At 35.5% G+C, this 17,775-nt stretch overlaps 1 pseudogene; it reads right to left on the bottom strand.

Moving 5' to 3' along the window:
- Positions 1-8,427: 8,427 nt before the first annotated feature.
- LOC105067851 (olfactory receptor 2L8-like) lies at positions 8,428-9,365 on the bottom strand (annotated as a pseudogene).
- Between the last annotated feature and the right edge of the window lie 8,410 nt (positions 9,366-17,775).

Below are 17,775 nucleotides of genomic sequence, written 5' to 3'. Positions count from 1 at the left end.
AAAGACAAATCTTCTGTGAAATTGTAAGTTACTTAGTACAGTCGTATGTTGCTTGGGGTTTTTCCTCTGGGTTAAAGCAAATAACTGAATTTTAATACAGAGTCATGGAAATCTCCGGTGAAGGAGGCAAGTGTTTATACATCCATACTGAAAGCAAGGGTTGAACTCTGTCATGGTGACTAATTAAATGTCTTCCAGTAAGGATTCTCATTTCTATAAATAGGATTCTGAATTTTTGAAGAATCATAGTGATCTGCCACAATAGTTGATACTGAGCCATGCTTGCTACCAATTATATGCATGTAAACTTCTCTCTACCCGTGAAATTATATTCACTTAGGAAGACAGACACCCCAAAATTCCATTAAGTAGTAAATCATTGCCTTCTGACAAAAGCACACAACCTCTGGTTAATTTATAGTCCTCTCCTTCATGGGCAGAGGTCACTTCGTGCTCTGGCAGTGGATCCTGGTCTCTAGGGCAAATCTCCTATTCGAATATTGTTCATGGTGCCTTACTATACCCTCGGGGAAATTTTTCCTTATGTGTTACAATCCATGGCCTATCTAAACTGGACGTTAGTGTCTCCGTCTCATTGATTTTCATCAGTTGATGTGTCCTTCTTCTCAAATAACGCTTGACTTTACCACCATAAGCCTTAGTGGTGGTAAAGGATACTGTTTTACTTATGATTACATTCTTTCATCTTTTCCAATATGTTTTCCTATGGTCAGTTTTGAGCCACCAGCCACCTGCTCAGTTTCTTTCCAGACTAAATTCTCAAGCCTGTGTCCTTTCAATACGTCCTTACAGCTTGCTATTTTTCCTGTAGGTGTACTTGTTGCTGGTAGATGCAACCGGTGTTCCAGGTTCTTGTCCCGTCCCAGAAAGAATACAGAGACAAGATGCAGTGGTTAAAAAAGTAAAGTGAGGATTTATTAAAGGATGGATAGTACACTCTCAGGGGAGAGCAGGCAGGCTCAGGTGAGCGGCTGCCCTGAGTTTCTTTGGCAAGTTAGTTACACGGGGTGTAAAAATGAATGGGCGGAATATCTATTGGGGAGGGAAGGGTTTGGGGTCATATTCCCTGATTATCATCCCAACTCCACCTTCCCAGAAAGAGGAAGGATTTTTGTCCTTAATTAGTCTGGATCAGAAGTGTCATGGCATCAGTGCATGATGGATACTTCTGATCTGCTAGGCTAATTTTATTGAAGTGACGGCATGATGAGCAAAAGGTTACATTTGGACACTGGAAATTCCTGCCTTTTCTCATCTTCCTTTATTCATCTCCAGGCTACTCATCACCCCAAAAAGTATGATCCCTTATCAGCCCAAAGGTTCCTGCTTTTCTTTCTCTGCCCAGGGACCCCTGGTGCTTACATGATGTGTGGTTTCCTGCATTTGGCCTGTGCCCCTCTTTTCTGCTCAATTCCTGCCATTTGGTCTGTGTCCCCCTTTCTTGCTCATATCTAGCTACCCACCTGCTCTAACATACTCACAAAACTTATTTTTAAGCACACATTGAATATTGCTCATGGTATGCAGACATTACCCCCGATTCTTGTGCATTTCTGAAGATTGTATGGCGACCACTAAATCTCTTTAAATATATCTAGTTGTTTTTTCTTTTTTTTTTTTCCAACAAGAATACATTTTTATCTATTGTTACCAGTTTTGAATTCTTGTTGATAGATTCAGGTAGCAAATACCAGTTTAGACAGCATTAACAACCACACTTCAGCCAAGTAAATTTGAAAGTCTAGTTGGCTTTATTCAAAGCTTCATGTATTGGGTAGAATCCTAACTATAAAGCAGAAAGGCACTCTGAGAAGCTGCACAAAATGGAAGAATTTTAGAGGCAAAAGAAGGCTGGGCCAGAAAGTTCTCTCAGCAGAGTGTTTGTTTCAGGTTAGGTGACCTTCCTTTGGGGGAAGGTGAAGGGTTATCAGGCAGATTTCACTAGTGTTGACCAGATATATTCCAGGCTGTCTTGTTAAGATTATATCCCTTGTAGAGGCTTAAACTGTAATTAGGTTAAATATTGTCTCAGTTTGGTGACGTTGGCTTGGCACAAGTGACTCCATTTGGGGCTTGTCTTTTTTTTTTTTTTTTTTTTAACAATTTCTCCATTTTGATCAGACTCTTAGACTGAAGGATGTGATCAAAATTTAAGGTATTAAGACAGTCCCATCTAATGCTCTGTAGTTATTACAGCTTTTATTTATTCTCTGTATGATTTTTGTTGTTTTTGTTTCTAAACCTTTTTCATATCCATAGGTCACAGCTTCAGGCTCACAACTTGTTAGTTATTTACTTCATTCCTTTTTAGATATTCCACTCTTAGGGAGATCATTTGCTTCGCTGTCAGCAGCTGTGAACATATATTTAATGGTTTTGAGAGAATGCAGCATATCAAAGATACTAGTCTGACTATTATAAGCAGAATAATTCCCATTATCTGGACTGCACATTGGACCCATGGTCTTCAAGACCCAGACAATTGAAAATCAAATAAGCAAAGAAAGAACACACTGAAGGAGTCACTTTCTTAAGTGGCTCGCTCAGCAATCTTACATAGCTGAGTTTTAACATCCCCAGAAGTGGTAATCCAGGTGCAACAAATGGAGTTGGGTAGAGCATGAACAGTTCTTCACTCAACTAAAAAATCATGAAGGGCTATTCTGTTTGAAACATTAGCTAGAACATCTTTGGATAGCTTCTCTTAGAAGCAGATTCTGCGATGCTTTCAAGAGTTAAGGAGACACTACACAGAATAGTCACATTCATATTCAGTCTAAACCAGGAAAGTAGGGATCTGCCAAAGAAAACAAATCCTCAGTCATGAACTTCTCCTGGAGGTCTTTTCTAATGTGATGACACAAATTCAAGGGAATTGACCTATGAGGCGTCTGTATCAAAAGTTCAGTTAGATAATTTAAGAGGTATTGCCTAGTTATGAGCCAACCATCTAGACATTCATAGGCTCAAGGAGGATGATAACCACTACAGACAAAGATAAATTCCATTAGGGGCACATTCCACCTTTGCTAAGGTGGCATTGCTAATAGACAGATCAGAGCTTTCAATAAAAAAAAAAAAAAATCCAGCAGTCTGAAAGGTTAGCCCCACCCTTACCAATGGCCTGGGAGATTTGGGTAATGCTGTTTATCATTCCAGGCCAATGCCAAGTGAAGAGAAGAAAGAAAAGAAGAAAGGTTTTTATGTTTAGTTAGTGTAGGAAGTCTTGATCGAGCAACTGGGTAGGAGAAACCTACATTGATGCCAACTGCTTCTCTTCCGTGTCAAATTGATTTAGAAGTCTCCCGCTGGTGCGCAGTTCCTAGAGTCTAAAGAAGCCCTTTTGATTTGATAGATGTAGATCCAAGCTTCAGTTTTGTAAGTATGTCTGTCACCTGGGTAATGAGGAAGATCTCCTACAGTCCCAACCAAGGAGATTCAAGGGCAGTCATTTTTTCCGAGTGATTCCAAATCAGAATGGTGGGGGGAAATTGGAAACATTAGTTTGGAGAGTTGTAGCCAGATATTTGGGGAAAAAAGAAGAATTCAGAATCCAGTCCAGTTTTGTATACAGGAATATAAGAAAATCTCAAGATAACTAACAGAACTAGAATGTAATGTTTAAAAATATGCAGTTTTTCACTTTGTATTTATTCCCATTTACTACCAAAACAACCACGGTAAAACCAATTTGTTTGCATTAAAGTTGGCCTGATTTTTTATATAAGTGCACCAAGATTGTGATTAACCGTATAAGATAGCTTTGCTGGAACCCTGCAGGCAAGGTACAAGTCTGACTTTTCCAAGTGGCTTTATTGGCAACATAAAGTCAATCGTAGTTTCTCAAAGCTGTTTGGTCATATCTGAGTTTATACACATCGCTCTCAAATATGGCATTCCAGTCAAAGCCTTGATAATATACCCAGTGTTTCCAGTTGTGTCCTCTTACAAGAACACATTCAGATTAAACTTTTGCAAATAATTAATTGTATTTGCATGAACACAATACTCAAGAATCTCCAGATTCCGGAGGGATCAGTATGGAACAAGAGTAGATGGTGCATCTTTGTTCATGAAAGTATACTTTTCCCAAATTGTCAAAAGTCACAGACAGCTTAAGAGAAAGTTTTTCTTCAATCTGGAAAGAGAGGCTTTAAGAAATCAGCAATGTTTCAAACAAAGCAACATAAAAATGTAATTATCCTCCTTGGTCCACTTAGTCACACGTAATGAATACTTTTGACTCCACTTTCTCCATTATTTGTTTCAGTGAATTTCCTTGAAAATAGAACAATTTTTCAGGAACCCTTTTGCAAAAGAATGTGACAAAAACAATAACTCTGTCAATGACAAAGGCTTAAAATGCCCATTGTTAAAGATCTGATGAAAGTTCTTTGATAAAAAATGTAGTTATTACTTTGATATGCAACATTTTAAGATGAGAGTCAGAATTATGACTGATAACAATATATCAGGATATATAAAATTACTAAAAATTTCATATAATTTCTGGAACACATATGTATCTATACAAATACAGCATAAAGAAGGCTTAATATTACTTCTTATTTGACAGTTATTCTCATGTAATTTTACATATCAAATAAGCCCCATTATTTTAACGTCTTTATTTGAATAAGATGAAAGAAAATGTCTTTTGAAATTTTACAGGAGCCTTATGGAAAGTCATCAAGTGAATTTGAGGACAAAAATATTTACTATTCCATTTTGGAAAGTTTATCAAAAATTATTAAAAGGGTTTCATACACAAGTTTATCAAAAATTATTAAAAGGGTCAAATAGAATCATAGGTCACTGTGGAAAATACTTAGCTATCCCTTCAATCATCATGACAAAGGTCTGGCAGGCAAATACAGAATGTTAAATACTTTCTAAAAAACAAACACAAAAAACTTAGCCCTTTTCATAGAGAAGACTCATTTTTCTTAAGTAATCAAAGGCCTGATAAAACACAGGAAATTAATCTGATATAACCCACAATCTTTGCTTTTTAAGGAGGTTACTTAAAATGTAAATTAAAAACTTGGCTTGCAATTTCTTGTTAAAAGCAGTTTAATAATCGAATAAGACACGCAGCATCAAGGCCAAGGATGGACCATGTCTCCTGATTCCCTGTATTTTTCACTTCCTGGAATGGATGAGGCGTCTGGAGTGGGGATGCCTGCTCCTCCGTAGATTCCTGCCAGTGGTAACAACGGACAAAAACAGCAGACACTCCCATCATTTTCCTGGTTTTGCATGATGGCATTCCCTTTATATTTATTCATTCTACCTTTTTCAGGGCGAGAAACATGTGTGCTTACAGAGGGTCTGACACTCAGATAGTCCCCTTGCTTGGTTTAATCCTCTGTGTTTGCCAACTTGAAATTCTTAATAAGTTTATTTCTGAGTCTGCATGTAAGCAGAAGAGCTGCACTGGTGGCAGCATTAGCATTCAGTTTTGGTCCAGCAGCAGGAATTGTAGATATTGGCAAAGGTACCAATTAGCCTGGCCTTTTCATGTGCACACAGACACAGTAGAGAGATCAGGGCACCACAGGAACCCGAGGGACTGGTTGGGTTGAAACGTGGGCGCAGGGAGGTGGTGGTATTGACAACAGTAGTTGCAGATTCAACAACAAGGGTAGAGCTGACCACTGCCTAGGAGATGGAAGGAGCTTTGTCTGGCAGGAACCCATGGTGCAGGTGATGTAAAGAGATTGTTGACTGAAATAAACGCACAGCCTAAAAGTTGAGAGTTATGTTTTATTCGGCGGACAACTCTGAGGACTCAGCCTAGGATGACAGCCTCTCAGATGGCTCTGAGGGTCTGCTCCCAGGAGGCAGGGGAGGAGCCGGGATATATGGGAGCTTTACAACAAAAGCCAGGTAGTCAGAACATTAAAAGATTACTTGTTAACTGAAGAACCTAGGCATCTCAAGTTAAAGAATTTAGGGCTTTTCTATGTATGGGAGGAAGCAATCATTTGGGCTCATTGAATTCATTCCTTTGACAAGCACCTAGCTATCTAGGGCCAGTGTCCTGTCCTTTCTTATTCTGAGTCCCCTGAGGGTGCACCACTGTGAGTGGCTGCAGAGGCTGGGCTGCAGGCTTGTCCTCACTGGGGGGTGGCGGGAGCCGCTAATGACTTGACGGCTTCAGCATTCTTTGTTTGCTGATATGGTTTGAAGTATTGTTCATTCACAATATAAAATGAATTTGAAAGATTACTGATGGAAAATAACACACTTTTCCTATAAAATTTCAGAAAATAATTATTAACAAAAAATTTCAGCAATTTACCTTGCATTGGAGAAAGCAGTGATAAAATGAGTGAAGTGACATTTGAAACACAAAGGAACCTCTGGTTTCTTATACAAAGTACACAAATTACCAGAAATTTGAGAGGAATCATTAAAATACCAGTAATCAAATTTATATTTTAAATGAAATTCAGATTTACATGAAATGGACTTGTTGGAATTGATGAGTTGAAATGGCTTCATGAGATAAATCTTTTAAGAAAAAAAATTCTTCTTGAGAATCATCAAAACTTTGAGTGCACAAATAGATATTTTGGTATAATTTATCAGAAATTCAGCCCAATGTTTTTGCAACCTATAAACACTCTTAATAACTCCAGTAACAAAAGCATAAAGATTCTTTTAAAATTAAAAAATTAAAATAATCAAAAGTTAGTTGCAAGATAGCATTTATCACCAGCGACTGAAATCACTTTCTACTACATTTATCATCTCTATTAATTTTACCAAATTATACATTTTGATAAAAATAAACTCAGAGAAAAATGAGACTCAAACCTTATAATTAACAGATATATCGGACAAGAAAATATTTCTTTTGACTGTGTATAAAATCGGACACAAAATATTGTTTGCAATTTTTATTGCATTTTATAATTTCATAACTAAGAAAATAAAGTCGAGAAAAAACTACTTTTGAGCAACTATAGTGGTACCATTTTCTGCTTTTATGAACAAGAAGCTTTGTATTTTTCACTGTGTGCTATGCCCTGCAAATTATGCAGGATATGAACCTTCCCTTTCTTGCCACACCTGAATGGTAAGGAGCATTTCTGCACTTATCACTGATGGACAAAGAAAACAATTTACCCAGAAAGTTTATTTGAGCTGATGGATTTTTATTGGAGGAAGTGTGGGACCTGGCTAGGAAAATAACTAAGCCATAATATGAATGGCTAAAATGAGTTCATAAGTTAACTTTTCTCAGCCTGCTTTAGTAGAGCTATGGGATGTAGTGAGTGGAGAATGAAATGCCATCTGAGAGACATTATCTAGTGTAAGAATTGCAGTGGCAACTTGGGGCGTAAGCTGAGTAGGTTATGAGTTTGGGAGATGGTTGCAAGAAGATCCTCGCCATTTCCAATTTCCACTAATTAAACTAAACCATTGAACCACTAGTCTTAAAATTAACTTCAGTTTCCTTGGTCTCTGTTGGCATCTCCAGGTCCATATTGATCCCCGGGTATACCTGATATTAAATCACTTCCCTAGGATGCACTATAATGGGAGAATTCTGCCGGCAGGAAGAGACAGTTGGCATGCACTCAGAGGATCAGAAAAAAAAATGGTTTATTCCGCACTAGTGCTGGCCCAGCGGAGTCACCACCAAAGGCTGAGCTCCCGGCTCGGGTTTTGATTGCTTCTTATACATGTTAGGGACCTCTTGGGCCAAGGGCAGTAAGTTTCTCAATGGCTATTTTGGGCTGATACAAGAAGCAAGCAAGATTACAGAAGCCAACAGCATGACAGTGCAAGCAACGGGGTGTTTTATCTTTGCTTAACTTTTCTTCCTCACATCACCCTAAAAGAAACACAAACTTGACATTTTCCCTTCAGAATGGTATAAGGACTTCAGAATCTCTGTTGAAGTCTCAGCTAAACCTCCGAAATGAAGTTTCCATATCCTGAAGGAAAGAAAAAGATGTTACTGGTAATTATAGTTCCGTTATGGGAAGAACAAGAAGTTTTCTGACTTTTAATCTGACCTAGACATTCAGAAAACATGTTTTAAACATTTAGGAAAATAAATGGAAAATAGTAGATTTATAACGCTAAATGATAATTTCAGTTATCATTTTCATTACTACGTGACAAAAAGAATTTGCATTGAGAACATACCAGCAAAAAAAAAAAATTTTTTTTTTGAAATTGATGGGAAAAACACACAATGAAGAATACAAAGAAAAAGTCTTGATATGATATATATATTATATATATGCAAGTGATGCCCAGATATGAATAATATTCTCCACCACTAGATTAATTTTATTCTTGGCATTTAAAGGTAAAATAACTTTTAAATTGCTATATGATGATGAATGGATTTATATCCAACTCCTGCTACTAATGCAAAATTTCTGTTCACATTTTCACAAAGCAGATTTGCTGAATTACTCTTCTCAGAGCTCCCATCGCCTCCTTGTTTCTCAGGCTATAGATAATGGGATTGAGCATTGGGGTCAAGATGGTATAGAAGACAGCCAGAACTTTGTCCTCTGCTGGAGATCTGAGATATCTTGGGCGCAGATAAGTGTAAACAAAGGGCGCATAGTAGAGAGTCACCACAGTGAGGTGGGCGCTGCAGGTTGAATAGGCCCTCTTCCTCCCTTCTGCTGAGCGCATGCGGTAGACAGCAAGGAGAACGCAGCCGTAGGAACATGCAATCCCAATGAAAGGCAACAAAAGGAAGAGGCTGGTGCTCACAAACACCGTGTACTCATAGACCCACGTGTCCATGCAGGCCAGAGTCAGCATGGCTGGGACATCACAGAAGAAATGATTGATGGCCCTGGACCTGCAGTAAGGGATGTGGAGGGCATACGTGGTGTGGGCACAGGAGTTGATAGAGCCCATTATCCAAGATCCTGTTATCATCAACACACACACTCTTCTGCTGATCCTCATGGGATAGTGCAGAGGGAAGCAAATGGCCACATAACGATCATAAGCCATGGAGGCCAAAAGCAATCCTTCCACTCCTGCTAAAGTCAAGAAGAAGAAGCTCTGAATCCCACACCCAATGAAGGAGATAGACTTGTTTCCAAACAGGAAATTGGAGGCCATTTTGGGGACAATGGTGGAGATGTAGTTCAGGTCAATTAGGGATAACTGACAAGTAAAAAGTACATGGGTTTATGAAGATGAGTGTCCAGACAGATGAGAAGGATCATGGAGAGGTTGCCAAATAGAGCCACTAGGAAAATGAGAACAATGAGAGTAAAAAGAAACAGGCCAATTCTTGAAGAGGGGAGCAATCCCAATACGATGAAATCAATTGATGTTTGATTATAATTTTCCATGGAGCATTCATATAAATTTTCCTAAAGGTAGATAAAAGAGTAAGTTAAGTTTTAAACAATAAGATATTTTTATTATTTACTCAGACAGTATAGTATTCAAATTTTTAGCTCTTAAATTAAGAACTTACCAGTTTTAGAAAAACATAGCCTTATTTTTGAGCTGAAGATTAAAATATGAAGATGTAAATATTTTTGACCAAAATGTTTTCCAAGAAACCTTTAACATTACAAAACCATTTTATTGTAACATTGTTGGGGTAAGTATGTTTTACGGCATACTTTTTCAAATTCAAGTGACACCAAACTCAGATGTCATATTCAAAATTTATTCATTGGAAATCAATGTAAATTAAATATTATAGGATTCTATTATGGATAAATGCTTACTGCCATCAATGTATGATTTCTCTTCCATGTTCCTTCCCAATTTTACCTCTAAAACTGTAGCAACCTATCAGCTATGCTGAGAAGCCACTTTCTTTTTAGTCTTCTTCACTCAGAAGTGTTAAATCAAGCTTCTTGTAAGCCAGGCATTAATTTGGTTTTTCTTTTGTGAAGTCTAAAATGCATTCTTATTGTCAAGTATTATTTACCAAAAGTCCCTCTCTTCAGCCTTTTCAATAAATATCTTAATGATGTAGTTAAAGTAGAGCCTTTGCCTGAGTATATATTCACCTCCCCCCTTGTAGATTTGATGAATCTGTGTAAGCTTTCCCAAACAGCATCCGTTTTATGTCTCTCTGTTTCTCCAATACTTATACGGTAATCATTGTTTTATGGAACTTCATCTTATTTAATTTTTACCTTTTATTTTATTTTTTTGTGTGTATGAAGTTCTTTCCAATTCTCAATTAGATATAAATTTAAGCATATGTATTTATAATATCTCCCTGTTCAAACCCAACTATCACGATTTTTCAAAAATAGATATGTTATGAATTAAAAGAGTTCAGGTGAACCTAAGGCACAATAAGAGAAGAAATAGTTTAGAACTCTTTGAAAGAAACAATTTGGACAGAGGAATGGTTGGTCATTTAAATGGAAAAAAAAAATGACATCCTAGGAGTCTTCTTCGAGCAGGTGGTAGACAGAATTCCCTAGAGACATTTAAAGTGATCAAGCTCTACAAATTATGTAGTGCTTTAATTTTGAATGCTTTTTTTAGAAACAAATATTAACAGACTCTTAAGGAAGTCTGAAACATGAACAAGGAATATGCACACGTGCACACACATGCATATATTCATAAACAAATATGCAACGAGGTAAATGGTTGGAAAAATGTAGAAAATGATGCATTTTTAAAAATATGATTTTTATGTTCAAGGAAGTATGGGACACTATCATTTTGCAATATAAATATCATTGGATATAGAAAAGAAAGTCTAAGTTAACAAAGTCTCTTGCAAATTAAAAAAATAATGATTGACATAAAAGATTGCAAATTTAAAGACTAAGTGAAAAAAATCTACCAGAATTAAAAGAAAATTCAGCAATAATAACGTAAAAGTTTTGCTGTTTTCGAAGATAATTAGAGAATTAATACAGTGCAACCAATAAATGCTTGTTGTCATTCTTAGAAATGCATATTACAAATAAGAAAGGAGTTGGTAATATCAAAGAAAAATGTTTTTCAGAATTGATATAATGAACCAACATAAACCACATGAACAGAACGCAGAAAAATAATTGAGAAATACTGAAAAGTATTTTCTTGAAAATTCTACGTTTTCTTGAAAATACTTTCTGAAAATTCTCAATGTTGCCTATAAATACATCGTCTTAAAATAGTCTTAACTAAGAAAATACCAATAATGAAAATAAATATTTATATAAATACTGAAATTCATCAGGTTTCACAATAAGTTATATTTTTGTGTTTTAGTAATGTATGCTAGAAGGTGGAAGAATGCACTCCACCTAGCTAGCCCCAGACACAAAGTGGAATGTAACTATGTTGAAAAGATACAGAGAGAGAAAAGGACGTGGAGGTGGTGGTACGTGGAAGGGGAATGTTTCCATTCACAGTGACCAGAGTAGGAGGCGACAGATGGTATTGATGTTTAGTAATTAAACATGAGAAGTTAGACAGATGGGAGAAAAATACAAGGATAAATAGAGGAGAAAAGTGTTAAAATAATATAAAATATTTGCCTTGTGGATGAGCAGGATTGGGTTCTGACATCATTGTTTTGTGTTGTGGGCTATTGAGCTCAATTCTTGTTTTACTTGAATAAAATATTAAAGTGACATAGAGCAGAAGTCACAATTAAAAATCGAACTTACAATTAACATTATGGTGAGAGACTGAAAACTGTTCTTTTAAGAGGAAGAAAAGACAAAGATGTCCACTTTTGTCACTTCTAATTTACATATAATCCTGGAAGTAAAATTACCTTAGTTCACGAATGACATGATCTTACATGTAGCAAAATGTGGACTCCACCAAAAATTCATTAGAGCTAATAAAGAAGGCAAAGTTGCAGGATATGAAATCAGTTGTAATTCTATAAACTAATAATGTACAATACTAAGAGAATTTAAGAAAACAATTGTATTTATAGTACAATGAGAGAGAATACAATTTTAGGAATAAACTTAACAAAGAAGGCAAAAACTTGTTCACTGAAAATTGCCAAACATGACTGAAAGAAATTGAAAAGGCAAACAAATAGGAAAATATTCTTTGCTCTTGGGTTAGAAGGCTAAATATTATTAAGATGTCAGTACTGCCATAAGTAAACAACAGATGCAATGAAATGTCTATCATAATCCCAATAAGGTTTTTTTTGGCAGAAATACAAAAATACACCCTAAAATTCTTATGAAATCTCAAGGTACTTAGGATAGCAAAAAGAATCTTAAAAAAGAATAGAACTTACTGTTTCTGATACAAAACCTACTACAAAGCTATGGTAATAAAAATAGTGCAGCACCTGCCAAAGACAGAAATAAACCAACAAAATAAAATTGACAACCAGAAAACAAAACCTGCATGTATTAGGCAAATGATTTTTAATAAGCATCTCAAAACCATTCAATGGGGATGTCTTGTCAACAAATGTTGCTGGCAAAACTGCATATCCTGGTCCAATGAATGAAATTGGACCATTTCCTTATACCGTACACAAGAATTAACTCAACTGGATCCAAGATCTAAATATAGAGCTGGAAGTATAAACTGTGAGGTAAAACCATAGGGGAAATGTTTCCATGGCATTGGATTTAGCTGTTCTTTCTTAGATATAACACTAAAAGCATGTGCAACAACCACAAACATAGAAATAAATTTGACCTTTATAACATTAAAAACTTCTGTGCATCAAAGAACTTTATCAGGAGAATGAATAAGGAAGCCACAGAATGGAAAAATATTTGCAAAATACGCTTCGGATGATGGACTGAGGTAGGGGATATACAAAGAACTACACAGCTCAGCAACAACCAAAAAACTAATTTAATAGTGGAGGGAGCACTTGAATACATATTTATCCAAAGCAGATATACAAATGGCCAATAAACATGGGAAAGGATGCGCCACATCAATGATTATTAGGAAAATTCAAATCAAAACCACAATGAGACAGAACATCTCACCCTTTGGTGATGGCTTCTTTTGAAAAAAAAGAAAGAAAGAAAGAAAAGAACAAGTGTTGAAAAGGATGTGAAGAAATAGAAATGAGCAAATGGAATGCTGGTGGGAATTCAAAATGATTAAACCATTGTGGAAAATGCTACGGCAATATCTAAAAAAAATGAACAAAACGAAACAAAAAACATGGAATCACCATATGATCCAGCAATTACAGTTCTGCATATATGTCCAAATAATTGAAGGCAGAGGATAGACCAGATATTTGTACATCTATGTTCCTAGCAAATTCACAGAGATGAAATAGAGTAGAAAGTGGAAAGGCGGTGGCTAAGGACTGGGAGGCGGCAGGCATGGAGAGTTACTGTTTACTGTGTACACAGTTTCCGCTGGGTAACATAGAAATATTCTGGGGTGATGTTGGTAATGACCGCACAATGCTACCCATGTGCTTAATGTCATTGACCTGCACACTTAAAAATGGATAACATGATACCCTTTATAGCATGTATGTTTACCACAATAAAGTCAAAAATATAATTTAAATGTAACTGAAATTATTCTGTATTTTCAACTCCAAATATATTGTACAAAACGTACGACAGCATTCTGAACACGTGCAGGAGAAATGATCTTCTAATAATATGTGGCCTATAAAACAGCTTGCCGTGAAAAATTCAGGGATCATTTTTGTTACAAATGTCATTTGGATTCAACCTGACATATATCAGACTCTCCCATATTATACAATTTATATTGGTAACTTAATTGTTGATAGGTAAAAATATAATATTTGAAATTACCAATGGAATTATCATCATCGCATCTCATGTATATTACATAAGGCTGTGAAAAAGTTTCCATCAGGTAGTTAATTTTCACACTCTGAAATAATGAAAGGCACATTATATCTGATATTTGATTCTCTGTATCATGACTGCCAATGGAGCATTTTTTGCGTTATTCATGTTACACGCTGTTCTGGTATTTGGTTGTGATGTTACATAAAAGACTCCTGCATCTGACAGGGAAATAATCTTAATTGTTGAAAATATCAGCCTTGAATACTTCAACGTCTAATGTGAAGAGGACATATTTTCCTTGGGTAAAAATAAAAACAAATAGCTTCATTTACTCTTTAATTTTGTTTTAATCCACTGCAAGAACAATCACCTATTTCCATTTACAAAACATTTCAATTGCTTTGCTACTTTAAATATCTTTAAAAACATGTAAATCTATGCATCAGCGTTAATGACATACATAAGAGGAAAAAGCTAGCAGAAAAAATTCCAGTAACGGATTTTTTGGGGGGAGGAAACACATCCCTGAATCTGATCCATGTCCTACACGGAAGAGAAAGTGAAGGTGTAAACTTGTTTTACTACGAGACGTTTCTTAGGTGATAAAATTAAGATTCAGAGATTTGAAGTGATTTTACCTTAAAATATATAGTTGAATAGCTGGATTCCAGATTGCTCTATGTATCTACCTATCTATGTATCTATCTAGTCTGTCTGTCTATCTATCTATCTAGTCTGTCTGTCTATCTACTTACCTACCCACCCATCTATCCATCTACCCATCTATCCATCTGTCTGTCTGTCTATCTATCTATCTATCATCTATCCATCCATCCCTCAAAATGCATTCTTCACCTATCCTATCTTATCCCTCAAATATTAAATGTTTCAAAGTAATGAATCTGAAATAAGGGTGGATCACTTTTTATTCACCAACTCAAAAAAGAAATGAAAAGTAAGAAAGAAAAAAAATTAATTGAAGTCATTAAAATAGAAAATCTATCTAGTTGGTAGAAGGTCAAGAATGCATGTGAGAAGTTTCTTAGAACACAAACAGTTATTTCAGTATTTACTCATTTTGACATGTTCTTTTGCATTCTCATATGTAATGACTTTACTGCATTTTCACTTTACCCAACAACAACCACAGACATTATGCTCCAAAAATGGTCTGTAAAAGCCTTTGAATGAAATCCGATACATGTCTAACTCTCATTACATAGTGGTCCCTACCTTGGAGAATCCACTTGCAAAGGATCATCCATATGATCTGTTGTCCATTCAGACTGTAGATATATCTATATATTCTATATGATGAATAAAACCATTCACATATGGCCCAGATTTCAAAATGAATTACATATAACCATCTCTTGAAGTCAATATGCATTAGTTTCATTGCATATATTTCTCCTATTTTTATATTTATAGTTGAAAATAAAATACTGAAAAAGCATCAGTGATCCATATATATTATAGAACATATAGTTTTTAAATATATAGTTTCATTATTGAAAAGATAAAAAAAACTGAATTGCAGAGATGTAAAGTTAGTTATTCAAAACCATGTAGTGACCTAGTGATGGAGTTGGAAGACATAAAGAGTATCCTCTAAATTCTAGATAATGCTTTCCACTAAAGCACAGATTTTTATATCCTACACCTTCCTCAATTTTCATCAAAACTATTCTCAAAGATCATTCTTGATCATAAAACAAAGCTGGTGTGATAATTTACAGAGGTACAGTAAGGCTGCAGATTCACCAGAGAAGCTTCCTTGAATTCGCCTTCCTGGAAGAGTTATAGAAAAATCTCAGATTAGACTTGTGGCATCCTCTAAAACACAAGACACTCGCCAATAGGTTTGCAGAACATTACATCACTTCCTACCTTCTTAGGTCCCTAAAATATCCTAAGATGTTGTACCTTCCCCAAATGAACTTTCCTCGCTCAATGTGTAAGGCTGGGAAAACAGTAAACCAGGTTACCCGGTCAGTTATACTGGGAGATCTTTGAGTACGTTAGCTACGTGAAGTCAATTGTAGTTCCTAAAAATTGGCCGATCATACATTCATCTATAAGTCTACAATAAGATTATTTTGCATTACCATCAGTTACTTAGCATTGACAGCGTTGTAAAACGGCTTTCATAGAGTCAGAATCACATTACCCAGAAGTGTGTCCTCTCATGTCTAGACAAACATATTTGTCTACAGTATCCTTACGTAGAAGCCTACACGACATTCCACATTCCTTGCTTTCCACAATTTCTTCTAAGGAAGAGACAAAAGATTACATATGGCTTATATTAGTGTACTAACTTAGATAATAATGATAGTATGTAATAATCAAGTAATGTGTATTTTTAATTTCTGAAGATATGCTGTTTAAGAACCACATTTTAGCAGCATAAAGAGATCTAGACTACGCAGTGAATATTTGTTTTGTCTATATGTTTGCATGCTTCTAATTAATATAATTCCATGAGGTTTTACAATGAGGAATCAACACTAATAAATAGGTAATTCGATAGACAGATATTTTTAAAGACAGAGACTGATTATAAGCATATGTCCTTTAAATTTTGTTTTGCAATGAGAACGTGTTTATCCTGCTCATTACAGAAGTACACCAGAGAGTGTTTATGTTTAAAACTAATTATAATTTTAGCTCACTTACTCACAGGTAATGTAAGCTTGGAATAAGAAATTTAACTAACTAAACTTATATCTTTTCTATAAAACAAACCTAAAGATATGTGAGATATTAAAACTATCAATTAGACAAAACATTAAAAAAAAAGTGCATGCCTGGATATAACATATCATTTAAAAGTAGCTGTAAATTTTAATCTTTATCAGTATCATTCTCATCACCATATTTTACATTCACCTCCCTTGTTACCCACTATAATTGCACGATTTTATAGTTTCCAGTTATCTATTTGTGCTTTGCCCATTTGATTCTCACAAAAACCTCTGCAGGGTTGCTTATTCAGGTATTATGTTCCTTCACTGGAAATTTATTGATGTATACAGGAAGAAAAAAACCAAATAAAATGCAAATATTAGTAGCATAACACACTTCAATTTCACAGGGTTTGTGATTAAACATTTTTAATAGTTAAATATAACTAAACATACAGTTTGTTACCTCAAATATTTCTAGAAGTTATCCTTCAAATTATATGTGTATATATAGACACACACACATCCATAGAAAGTTAATAGTAGCCATTTTTGAGATACATTTTATTTAGTATTTTTATATAAAATTCAAACAAGCAATTTCTAGGTTTTTATTAGACAGAGTGGATTCATGGAGGGCAAAAGAACAAGTAGGAGGCAGCATTGAGAGTACCAGGAGCATTGTGTAAACACTCTTCCTTCATTAGAAACATTATAATAAACATGATATAAGACATGAGGTTTTCCACAGTCCTTGTTTAGGACTGGTACCCTTAAGTGTGAGATTTGCTCTTCAAATGTCACTTGAGCACATGCAGAGCATCTTCCAAGACCCTCATCTCCCTTCCCGTTCAGAAAGCACATTTTTGAATCAGCTCCAAAACCACCTTCTTTTGTCCCATTCACGCTCCTCAGTTTCTGCTGAACAGTATAGTAAAAAGCACAGCCACTCCCGGACCTCAAATTTTGTTTAAAGTCTTCTGTTTCTTAACCAAGTCTTACATAGAATAGATCATTGCCTTAAATTATTCGTGATTTCACACAGTAGTAACCAACCTGCCAAAAATGTTACTGCAATAAAATCAGTACGTATGGGATTACACAGTGTTACTTGAGTACAAGGATCTCTATTCCTAAAGAACAGGTAACTACACTGTTTCAAAATATTTTCTACTTTGCTGCAATCTTTCCCATTTCTGGAGGATACTTCATAGTTTGTGGATACAATGAATCACCCTCTTCTTTAAAAAAACACTGTTTATCCTTCAACTTCCTTTTTTTCTATAAATTTCTTGGTTAAATTGGGGCAAATGAATTTCTTCTCATAA

The sequence above is a fragment of the Camelus bactrianus genome, chromosome 3 (assembly GCF_048773025.1).
Source record: "Camelus bactrianus isolate YW-2024 breed Bactrian camel chromosome 3, ASM4877302v1, whole genome shotgun sequence".
NCBI lineage: Eukaryota > Metazoa > Chordata > Mammalia > Artiodactyla > Camelidae > Camelus > Camelus bactrianus.
This window is presented reverse-complemented; position numbering and strand designations above follow the sequence as displayed.